At 39.0% G+C, this 12,429-nt stretch overlaps 1 long non-coding RNA gene across 1 annotated transcript in view; it reads right to left on the reverse strand.

Annotated features, from left to right (window-relative positions):
- Positions 1-12,429, reverse strand: part of LOC123480275 (uncharacterized) — a 49,620-nt gene that overhangs the window by 23,830 nt on the left and 13,361 nt on the right. Inside the window, exon 4 of the long non-coding RNA XR_006656195.2 lies at positions 2,042-2,223. This is a non-coding gene — a long non-coding RNA (uncharacterized lncRNA). The remainder of the gene's footprint in view (positions 1-2,041; positions 2,224-12,429) is intronic.

Below are 12,429 nucleotides of genomic sequence, written 5' to 3' on the forward strand. Positions count from 1 at the left end.
AGTGAAATAAGCCAGGCAGTGAAAGACAAACACCATATGATCTCACCTATAAGTGGAACATAATCAACAAAACAAACAAGCAAAATAGAACCAGAGGCATGGAAACAAGGAAGAGACTGACAGGGACCAGAGGGGTGCATGGAAGGGGATAAGGGGGGAAACAAGTGGAAGGACCTTGTTACAGAACAAGTCTAAATGACCCATGGACATGGACAGCAGGGTGGGGACTGACTGTGGGAGTGGGGGATAGACGGGGCAGGGGAGAGCAATGGGGGAAACTGGAACAACTATAATTGAACAACATGAAAACAATAAAAAACAAATAACCATAGCACATCCTCACTACCTTCTCTTCTACAATCTTCAATGCCTCTTTCGTTGTTGCCCCAGCTATAACTCAAGTCCTTATTTGACTCCATAATAGAACCCATGTGAATTAAATAAAAATTATTAATTTTTAAACATAGGTAGGGATATTTTAATTATATTTGTATGTTCACAATGGAGCCATTATCAATAGGAAAAATTGAGCGGTGGATATTAAGGACATTGAGTTAATATAATAATATGGAAAGCTCTGCTAAACAAATAGGCTTATCTGTCTAAATGTTCTCCCAACGTAGCCAAAAATCTCCCAATGGGTCATATTAAACTGTACTCATGGTGTGTGGTCATTTCTCTAAAGTAATGGATGGAAGATTCAAATTACTTAACCTAAACATTTTTATATTTGGTCTCTATCAGGTAATGAGTGATATAAAGCACGTAGCAGAGAGGCTTGCCATTGTAGGAACACAAAAACACGAGTTTACTCATCAGTGGTGGTCAGTAAAGATGGGCTGGAAAAATTCTGTTTGGCAGGAAGACTACAACTATGAATATAAAAAGAATACCAAAGAAATTTAACATACGCATTTATAATACAACACTGTAAAGGCTAATTTGGTCTGACTTTGAAAGTAAAAGTTACATAAAAGGGACACTATACTCTCTTAACATCTAGAAAAAAATATTTAAATAGTAAGTTATATGACTGGTGGTGCTGCTGCATGGTCCACTGCATCTGATGGAAAGTAGAAGAGGTTCCTAAGCCACACAGAGAAACCTGCTTTAATGTGTACCTCTCAGAGAAACACACCAATTGGGCTATCCATAAGGCTGACCAGTTACAAAATGTATTACCAGTGAAATGCCTATGGATTGATTTCTACCATCATGACCAAAAGCCCACAAAATAAACTAGATAAAATATTGAGAATAAAAAGCTAACAATGAAATATAACATACAACACACAAATATATTCAAAAAGGGGAAATTCCTGATCAAATTATTGCCTCTGTTCCAATTCTAATAGCACCCATTTATCTAAGATCTGAGTTATAGATAAGTAACATGTAACACACAGTCACTTCCCTGAAATGCACCTGCTGAAGCAAGGCAAAGACATGAAGTGCTTCAGGGATCTAGTTCAAAGTTGAAAATACAAGCCATAAATTCACTAATGCTAAAGGTGACTGGATAGCACGAGATGAGATGGTCTCTATCACTTTGTATCAAAGTCCATAAGAGGTTTACAATTGTCTCACAAAATATGTCTGCTCTCTATCCTTTGTATTCTCTCGTTTCTGAACATTACATGGCTAAACCCACTATACATCAAATAAGAGTGAATCATTTCTCATTTAATAGTGACACAAATCCTTTGGAACTCACACATTATTGACATTGACATAGAATATTGACCTTGAATTTATAAAACATTGACTCACTTTGGTGGATTTCTGCATTTTTCCCTTGATAGGAGATGATGAGAGTGCGTTTTCCATAGGCTCCTGTTTTGTTTTGCCCAGATGTGCTCAGTCTATCACCTAGACAGACTGTTCTGAGGTTCTGATTAAAACGTTACCAAATCAAAAGAATCAGCTGCATGCTAAATAACAAGAGAATATTTCATCTAAATACATCCTGATAAAGCTGTGTGGCAATATGTCTTTAAATGAACAAGAAAATTGTGTAAGAGTTCCTAACAAATAACCATACCATTGCAAACCAGTACAGAGTTCCAGACGGAAACAAAACGAGGCCCAATGGCGAAGTGTGTGTGGTGGATCCCGAGTGTGGAGGAGGACCTGGCTGGCAGCCGTTCTCTTTCTTCTCTCTCTTTCTCTCTCTCTCTCTCTCTCTCTCATCAGCTCTCTGGTTCTGAACAAATCTTCAACTACCTGAAACATAATGATATTGACATTACCTCACTGTGTTATAGTAAGAAAGGTCTGTGTAAAAGCATTTGGTACACCATAAAATATTACAAACTCATAAACTACAAATGAGGACATTAAATACAAGGTCTGTCCAGAAAGTATCCAGCTGTATGTAAAAACATAGGCAAGACAAGAGAAACATTGTGCATAGGACAATGACACCTCAGTCCCCTTCAAAGCAGGCACCTCACACAGCTCTCCCATCTGCAGCACGATGTTCCTTCTGCTCAGGCAGCAGAAGCCTTGGAAGGAATTTTGCCATGACGTGTTTCATGCCAAGATCCTGTGTCAAAATCTTGGAAACAGTTTCTGGAATCCCCAGATCAGCTTCTAGTTCTTGCACTGTCAGTCGCTGATCTTTGTTGATTGCAGCCCGTACACATTCAACATCCTCGGGTGTTCTGCTTGTTTCAGGGCTTCTGAATGTGGATCACTTTCAACAGACTCTCAACCACCTTCGAAGCATTTGCACCACACTTTCATTTGTGCTGCACTCATTGCATCGTCCCCAAAAGCCTTCTGAATCATCTGAATCCTTTCCTCAGAGGAATGTTCAAGCTTAATGCAAAATTTGATTCAGAGTTTTTGATCTACTTACTCAGTCATTTTGAATGCAACAGCCACACAGTACACATGCTCACTCAATGGCATCTACTCCTCACTGACTAGTACAGTGAGGTTGTCATTGTTCACACATGTGCATTCCAGTCCACTTTCCTTGGCTGCCAGGTTACATCAATGTTGCACAAACCACTCTCTTTACATTAACAATGGCTGAGCTTTCGTTGACAGATCTCATATATGTAAGTTACAAACAAAGAGAAAGGCAAACTAGTGGGGTTGATTTGACATTTACTCATTATAACACAGATGTGCAAAAAATAATTTTTTAAAAAATTGTGTTTCCCATCACATAACTACTCAAAAGTCTTTATTCGTATTTTGTGGTAGACAAAGCAAAACAAAATAAGATTTTAAGGTTGTTTATTTGCTATAACTCAGGTTCTTCATTAAATAGTCAGTGTGGGGTAAATGTTTACTCCTTCTGGTTTTTCTCTCCCTTCTCCTCACAGACTGGCCTCTCCTCAAAAACTTGTTTATGTAACATTGTGGTGATGGGGGAGGAGCATCTGCCTCTATTAGTGAGTGCCCTTCCTGGGCGGGCTGCTACACCCTGAGGAAGTCAAAGCTAATCCAGCCTGCTCCTTGGGCTTTGGTCTTTCCTTTCACTACGCCTGTTTGTGAAGTGTTTGGGGTAGTCCTCCCAGTGTGGGCATGGGACAGTGATTGCTTCTGTCTATCTTCCCTGACTGTCCAGACTCTTCAACTCAGCTCTCACCCCTCAGTCTGATCTCAGACACTTGGCTGCGTGCAGTGCTGGAGCCCCAGGTGGACAGGGGCGGTCTCTGCCAGATTTCCCTTGCTCTGCATTTCTGGGACCCCTGGAACATGGGCTGCCTCCTACTTACAAGCTCATTCCGCCCACCAGAATGTCTGAGCCAAGGAGTACTTGGAGGAGAGGTGAGTAGAGTGGCCCTTTCTCAAGAGGCCACTTTTCAACTCTACCGGCTATGCCAAGGTGGCTTAGAGACTCCCAAGAGGCATTTCTTCTGAGTTCCAGGGTGGGGGGAGGGCAAGGGAAGAGGGGAGTTGACACAGCCTTTGTTCCTCTCATCTCCCTCCTTAACCATCTTCTTTTCTTTTTAGATCACCTTTCCCTCAGTTCCTATTCCCAATCTCTCATCAAGCATCATTTTGCACCACTGGGGATGGGGGAGTGTGGGTGGGAGTGGGACTTCCCTTTGTACGTGGTTGGGTCCCACGTCTTCTATCTTCAGGCTTTCTTCTCAATATGTAAATGGCAGCTTTAGCATTTTTCACCAAATTCTGGCTTGTGTAAACATTTTTCTAACAAATACACAATGATACATTTTTTCTAGAATCTAGACTGTATCCTCCGCACACATAAAGCAATAAAGGCCATTGATTTCACAGGGTGGCAGCTACAGGGCAACAGGGTTCACAGGGGAATTTTTAAAAGAATCACTAAATATTTCAAAATTATTTTCATTACTACATAAACTAGGTAATTTAAGATTAGAGAGCTCCTTGAATAAAGGAAAAAATGACTTTGTGAAATAGCAATCATAAGAAGATGTAACTAGCCCATTGCAGAGATGAAGAAGTGAAGGCTCAGGGAAAATAAATAATTTTCACAGCATGTGGACAGGGAAGCCAAAATTTAAGCTCAAGTACTTATATTATAACTCCAGTGTTCTTTTTACTATAAATATAGAAGTTCCTTGACAATGCTAGTCAATCCAAAAGAGGAAATATGAATATGATTTCCTGATACTTCCTACACAAACATAAAAATATGACTTCAATGAAGATTACAAAAGAGAAATCCTGATGAGTCTCTAAACTTCTTCATTCATTACTTTCTTAATTCAACTAGTATTTATTGAATAATTCTGATATAACAAATATTGAGCCAGGTATTGGAAATCTTAAAAAAGTAATTGTCTCTACTCTTAATTAAAACTCAATATAGTGGAAAAGACAGACAAATGTAATTATAATGCACCTGAGCAAAGTCAGTGCTATATGATTTTTTTAAATCCTCACTAGAGGTTATGTTCATTGATCTTAGAGAGAAGTGGGGGTAGAGAGAGAGACGGAGAGAGAGAGAAACGTGGATGTGAGAGAAAAACATCCATCAGCTGCCCCCTATATGCTTCCCAATCAGGCATCGAACTTGCAACCCAGGTATGTACCCTGACTGGGAATTGAACCTGTAAACTTTTTGTACACAGGATGATGCTCCAACCAACTAAGCCATGAGGCTCTCAGGATATACAAATCATTTTTTTTCATGCCTCAAATGTTTACTAAAATTTCATAGTAATTCTACAGGCAGAAGTTTCCTTATGTCCCGATACACATTGGGATGAAAGGGATTACTTAGTCAAAAATGCTTCTCTCGATAAGCGGCAAATCACCAAGGGAAAGACAAGAATGTACACACAGCACGCGCATACAGCAACCTGGAAGTCATGAGAGCCGCCTATCTGCTCTTCCTGCTGCTTTCTCATTGGCCAATTTACTTGTCAACAGCCTCATGCACTGCCAACAGCTCCTCTTTGCAGCACCTGCAGTTGCCTAGGCACACCGCACATGCTGCATTACAAAATAAATTTAGTAAACTTCATTACAACATCTTCCTCGACATGACATTTCCCAGTGATCTGAGAAGACTGCCAGGGAGAATGCCCCCAGAAGTATGTTGTGACTTTGAGTGAACGTTTCGGTGCCTGGCTATGTGAAGGTCTTATGAGAATAGTGCGACATCGTCTTTGATAGCAGAAGAGTGACAGTGGTATTCAAATGCCAAATGTGGTGAAGGAAGAAAAGGAACACATGTGTCAGAATTATGTTCTTCCAAATCCTGACCTCAAACACCTGCCCTGAAATATTAAGATCCTTGCCCTAAAAATGGAACTTAATAGGCTATTGCTTCATTTGAAATTATTAACTCCAATTAAAAAAGAAAAAATACAGTTATCTTCTAAACACTAAATAGTCTAGAGATATTTAGTAAGGAAAATAACAACACATACTCGTTTTTCCTCTCCTCTGAAAGAGGATCATGTACATATTCCACTATGGAATTATATATGTGCCAATTACCTACTAACCTAAATATTTTTAAAAATATTCTATGAAAACAGCAAGTCAAAGAACTACCAAAAACATGCAAAGGAAAAAAATAGAGCTGCCTGAAAACAAACTCTGCCGTCTTGCTTACTCATGTGTAAACACTCAGTACGCTCTATGCTCTGACATCTCTATTCGTCTTGGGGTCTCAACCAGCTATAACTATATGACCTTTAATATGTGATTGATTCATCAAAAAGTCTGAAATATGTTACATAGGGGACTGACTTCATACGCATACAAATATTTTTATGGGGTCCCACTTTAAGTGAAAACTTCCGCAAAAAATTAAGAAATCCTAAAGAGACTGTTTTTTTTTAATTCACATTCATCCAATCATTCATATCTAAAACTATATTTTTTATTACAAAGTTCACATTTTAAAAAAATTTTGCAGCTGTGTTTCCCCAAAATGTTTGACAAGAACATTCTACAAAACTCTGTAGTTGATGAAAGGCAAAGAGAAGTGTTATCCCACTTATGTTCTACTGGTACAATCAGACCTCTGTAGGCAAAATCTAGGCAAAAGGAAAGACACCCAGTGGCTTAAATGGCACAAGTTCCAAGCTTTTCCTCCAGGTTTCTGTACCCTCGGGCAATAAACTGGCTTTCGCATCTTGCAAACATATGCAGAAAACTAGGCCAAATATGGCTGAGAAACTTGGCCAAGTTCTTCCATGTGACCCACTGTGACAGCCAACCTCAAGTTTCCAATGTCAATTCCCTTTCCAAATAAAAACTTTATTTTTTATTAAAATGTATTAATATAAAGATATAGACACAAATAAGCCTATATCACATGTTTAGAGTAAAAAGCAATGTCTATTTTAAAATAACAAATGTACTGTATTTGTCTTATTGGTAGGATTGAGTATCTAGAGTAACATGAAAATTATGGAAGTACACCAGATCATGCCACCTCATTCACACAGTCAAGGATGTAGATGCGTACGGGAGAAGGTGTCCAGTGTTTCTGCCGGGTGGAATGTCTTCTGGGTTGACCAGAGCAATGGGCTACCTTGACGAAATCACTAAAGTCAGCTGAGACTTCATGGCTGTACTTGAAATTCCAGGATTTCCAGAGGTTCTATTAGATGTCAAATCTAAGAGTAAAGATGTTTAAATAGACATATGCTTTGAAATGTTGATAACTGACTTATATAAATGTATACTGTCGATACATTTGACACTTTGAGGCATCTACTGCTAAACTGGGAATGACAATAAAGATGTGAATGCGCACACAGTCCCTGTCCTTGTCCTCAAAGACATCACTGTGCGAGTAGACACCCTAAAACTCGCCCCACCTGGAGCTGCAACCCGGTGTTTTGGGCTCTCTTTCGTCAAGCCATTTTCCATTTTGTCAAGTGAGATGGAATGATTGAGTTATTGTGTCTGTTACATATTTCTCTATTAGAGTGACAGTTGTTTATTGCACCATTACCAATAGCTGTATTTTGACACAGTGCGTATCATACATCAGTGGAGATGAAACAACTTTTCCGCGGCTAGCTCATTCAAATAAAATTACAAGGAAGATGTATGTGAGATTAATATATGTGTCTCCAAGAATAGATAAGTTTTTATCTGACATAAGGAATGTATTGAAAGTATATAAATTATATATCTTTTAATATTTACATAAGGTTATTTGTACTCCTAGAAATTTCTCTCAATACATATTCCAGACACGTCAGCAAACCTCCTTACACCACCTTATTTTTCTTTCTTATAACGACAAACTTTCCCATTGTACTGTCTGCTCCCTCGTCTTGTAAACTGGCTCAAATCCCATTTATCCTTGAAAACAAATCCTCTTCCCATGTTATTCACTACCTTTGCATTAATCTCCTTCCTATCCAAACGTTTGAGAAAAGTGGGATATTTTTAGTAAACTGTCCTCTTCACCCCATATTCGTTTCTGAATCCAGTAGATTGTGGTTTCAATATTTACCATTCCATTGAAACTACTTACAGCTAAAGTTACATAATTTTCTAAACTGCAAAGTCCAATGGAAACTTTCCATCCTCCTCCTGGCTTATCAGCTGTCAGATTTGGTCTTGTTGAATGCACCCCTTCCTTAAAACCATGTGCACCCTTGAGCAGTCCCTTTACTCTGAAACAGCCCACTCTTCTGATTTGCCTTATTCGCCTCAGCACTCCTCTGCAGCATTGCACAGCCCTTGTGAATACTTCGGAGCCAGATTATCTTGGCTAAAATCTCAAGTTTTTCCATTTAATGGCTGTAAGATTTGTGGGCAACTCATCTAATTTTTCTGTCCTTAGCATTTCCCACCTATAAATTGAGAATTATACTAATATTAGCCATTTGACACCAATTGGCCATGTGGGGAAGGTGAGGGGAATGTTCTTTTTTGTTCTGATCAATTAGGCAGGCACTCAGTCCCTAGGTCTCGGAAATGAGACCTTCTCAGGGCCTGCTCCACGATGACCTGTTTGTTGGTCTGGGCCTGAGATGTATTCCTGCCCCTTTCCCAGGAATACAGGGTTTTTACTGTACCCTCTTTCAGCTGCAATGACCTTTCACGAGTGCCTGAGGAACAAGAGTTTATCGTTTTTCTCCTTACGGTGTTAAGGCTTTTATTCCATAGGAGAGAGAGAACAATACAAATGGGACTTCCTGCCTTTCCCTCAACCATAGCCGATCCTCTCTCCCAGGCCTGCTCCCAAGAATGATTTCTCAGGACACCCAACCTGTCTTTTCTATGCAAAGGCTATGCACCAGTAGAAGAGCCTGGAATTGCTGTAAATTCCCCTCAAGCCTGCAGTCCCCAGAAGTCTTAGCTTCTATTGCTATCCCATACTTGGCGTTTGGCAATTTGTTAAAAGTTTTAGTTGAACTACTTCTAACCAGTGTCCTTACATACCTGGCTCCGGTAAAAGGGGCTTGCCCCTCATTTCTCCTCGGAGGCACTTGCCCTTCCTTAGATTCTAAGTTAGTGGTTTCCTTGGGCACTCAGCTCTCTCAGGGTTTCAAGAAAAGTTATGCATTTGCAAATTTTCTACCATTTCATTGTTGTAATAAAGGTAGGAACATTACTCTTTTGTCTTTCTACATCTTAAATAAAAGCCCATAATACTGATTTTTCAAATAAGGCCCCAAAGCATGTCTATAAAGGAAAACCTTCTCAACCAGTGATGTTAGAGCAATTGGATATTTATTTGGGGGAGAAATGAAGTTTTACCCATATATCACATATACACAAAAATGTATCCTAGATTATCATAGATCAAAAAAACAAAGTTAAATTACAAAACTTTTAAAGGAAAACGTAAGATATCTTTCATCATGAGGAGGCAAAAACTTCTTAGAGTAGAAAAAATATTGACAATTAAACAAAGAAGTTATAAAGTGAACTTCATCAAAATTAAACATTTGTTATTTGAAAGACATCTTGAAAAATATAAGTAGGGAAGTTACAGACTGGGAGAAAATAGGTGTAAGACATGCATCTGACAGAGAACTTCCATCTAATTCTACCACTCAGTAACAAAACCACATAGGACACCACTCGAAGGGCTACTCGGAAGGCTGTACACCCACTCAAAGGGCTGAAATTAAAAGACTGACAACACCATGTGTCGATGAAGATGTGAAAAAGAAACCCCAGAACTCTCTTCCATTGCTGGTGGAGGGTAAAATAGCACATCCTCTTCAGAAACTAATATGGAACTTCCTTATAAAGTTAAACACACTTTGGTCTTTACCTAAGAGAAATGTAAACACCTATACATAAAAATCTGACACAAAAATGTTCCTCATCGCTTTATGTAAACTGGCCCCAAACTGGAAACAATCCCCTTGTCCATCAGCAGGAGACTGGCTGAACAGATTCGGGTGTGTCCAGACAACAGAACGCGATGAAAAGGAACACACACAACAGAGCAATATCATGGAGGAACATCACAAATCTTAAGAGGAGAGAAGAATTCGGCCACAAAAGACTGCATATCATATGACTCCACCAGGTCCCAGAACCAGCAACACCCACGCACGGCTGCAAGCCAGAGCAGTGGCTGCCTCCAGGAGCCCGGACTACAGGACCAGCAGCGACAGGGTGGGAGCGCTCTTTCTGGTGACACAGAAGTTCTGTGTGTGGGTAGGGGTGCGGATTACAGTTCTCAGAACTCACCAAGCTGTACACTTAAGATCTGGCACCTCTTCATCTCTAAGTCTGTAAATCACCTCAACAAAAAGGCTAAATGTGAAAAATATAAATATACATGTACACACGAGGCTTTCCCTGACCACCCTACATAAAAACCGCACCTCCCTCTCCCTCTTTCTTACACTTCTGCCTGCTTTAGTATGTGAGATAACATTCATTTATTAAAATTTGACATTCTAGTATATGCTTACCTATCATCTTTATTATTAAAACGTAAGTGTCCTGAAGGTGAGGACCATTTTTTAATTTGTCATTGTATATCCAATAGTAATGGCTATCACTAAAAGGCAATAATTAATCAAATGTGGATGCTGAACTTCGATCTGTTTTCTTGGTTATTTGGGTTTCTTCTCTGCTTGACTAGTGGGTTTTTTTTTTAATCAAGAGATAAAGCATGGGTATAACACTTCAGAATTAGTAAGCATTAAACCATTTAAAGGATGATTAAATACAAGAAATTAGCTATTTATGAAAGATGTTCCGTGAAGATAGCTTAAAATTTTCTGTAGAACAGCTTGTTGTAGTTGTAACTTTTTTTTTTCCATGAGCTGCTTTCCAAAGCAAGAACAAGGCTGGGAAAGCAGGTGGCACCCTGGAAGGCCGAGCTTCTAACTGGCTAAGTCATAGGGATTGCTTAGCTTCCTCAAGTTCATGACTTTGCCTTAACTCTGAGGCTAATAGGAATTCATTACAAGACAGCTTTCTAGGATTAGAGCGTTGCAGTTATATCAGTAATATGGAGAACTGCAAGCTAAGCCTGTTCAAGCATTTACAGACTTACAGCTAATTAGATCCTGTCCACGCCTCGCCTGAAATCATGTTACCAAGATCCATGTTCAAGTGCATTTATGGCTAGTAGGGGTGCGACACAGACCTTTAGGCCATTGTAGGCAGCACCATAACAAGATCTTTTCTATTTTAAGATTCTTTCTTTTAAAAGAATGAGTTTGTTTTAAGGAAGTCCCAGATACAGTGCCAGGGTTCCAAAGAGAAGGTTCCTCGGTCGCCGGTCAAATACACAACTTGACGGAATGTCACACACATACAATGTCACCAGAGCAAATAAGCACAGGGTCTCCTAAAATTTAAGTAGATTTGTGAATTGAGGAAAGAAGAAAATTGAAAAGATAAAACAGTATCTGATGGAACATGGAATACAATGTATATTCATTTTATAAAGTACAGATTACTCAAGGTTCAGGTAAAGGATTGCTCAGCAATCTATTATAATCTAAATTTTAAACTGTCCTGTGGTAGTAGATGCTACAGATACCTAAACTGGATTGAAGGAAGGTCTTGAACTAATGCAAACATAGTTTATTTGATTATAACAACCCAATGTCACTTACATAATTTGGAACAGCATTGTAATTTATTATACATCTGTAGAGGTGGCCCCTGACTCTCAGAGCATAAGAAATTATTCATATGTGAGCAATTTGTGTTAATAAAGTGTATAATAATACCATAATTTACCTATTATATGAACAAAACACTATTAAGCAGCAGGATACAATATTTCAACTTAGCTCAGGGGAGGAGTGGAATATGGGATATTGTAAGGGTCTCCTTTACTACAGGGCGATAGGTTAGTGTTGACTGTAGAAAATGTGCGGCAGTTTTCTATATTTCTGGCGGACAATGACTTAAAGGTCTATTCCTTATGTAAAACCTTACGTTACTAATCACCTCTGAGACTCAGATCAGATGAGGAAAGGGCACAATGGAATCTCTGTGAAACACTAAGTTTAAAGAAACTAAATAAGTCCAGAAAAAAATTCTCAGCTCAGCAAACACTTTGACTCATTATTGCCTTTTATTCATGGTCATTGCCAAGGCTTACCTTCCATTAGGAGGATTTACCCAGCCTCATCTGTTTACTCGAATCTGGTTTCTATCTAAAATAAAGAGAGTCACTTGTAAAGCAGCAAATTTATGCACACACACACACACACACACAGAGTGTATACCTATAGTTCAGAATGAAAATGAAAAGACTTTCTGCTTTCTCCCTGTTAAGACTAGAATCTCATGAACTGTCTTTTAATGCTTTCGTACAAGCTGTTGTAGTTTCTGCATTCAGAAATGTTACCATTCGTGTGAGTTTTAATCATGAAGGACCCTCTTAGGAATTCCAGACAATGACAAGTTGTCTAACAATTTAGACAAAAACATTTGGTTTATGGATGAAGGCACTGTCTGTCTATCTCCGCTTCTCACTGGCTTCCTCGTTTGATTCTAGAGAGAAACAAAAACTGT

Source organism: Desmodus rotundus, chromosome 3 (assembly GCF_022682495.2).
Source record: "Desmodus rotundus isolate HL8 chromosome 3, HLdesRot8A.1, whole genome shotgun sequence".
Classification (NCBI taxonomy): Eukaryota; Metazoa; Chordata; class Mammalia; order Chiroptera; family Phyllostomidae; genus Desmodus; species Desmodus rotundus.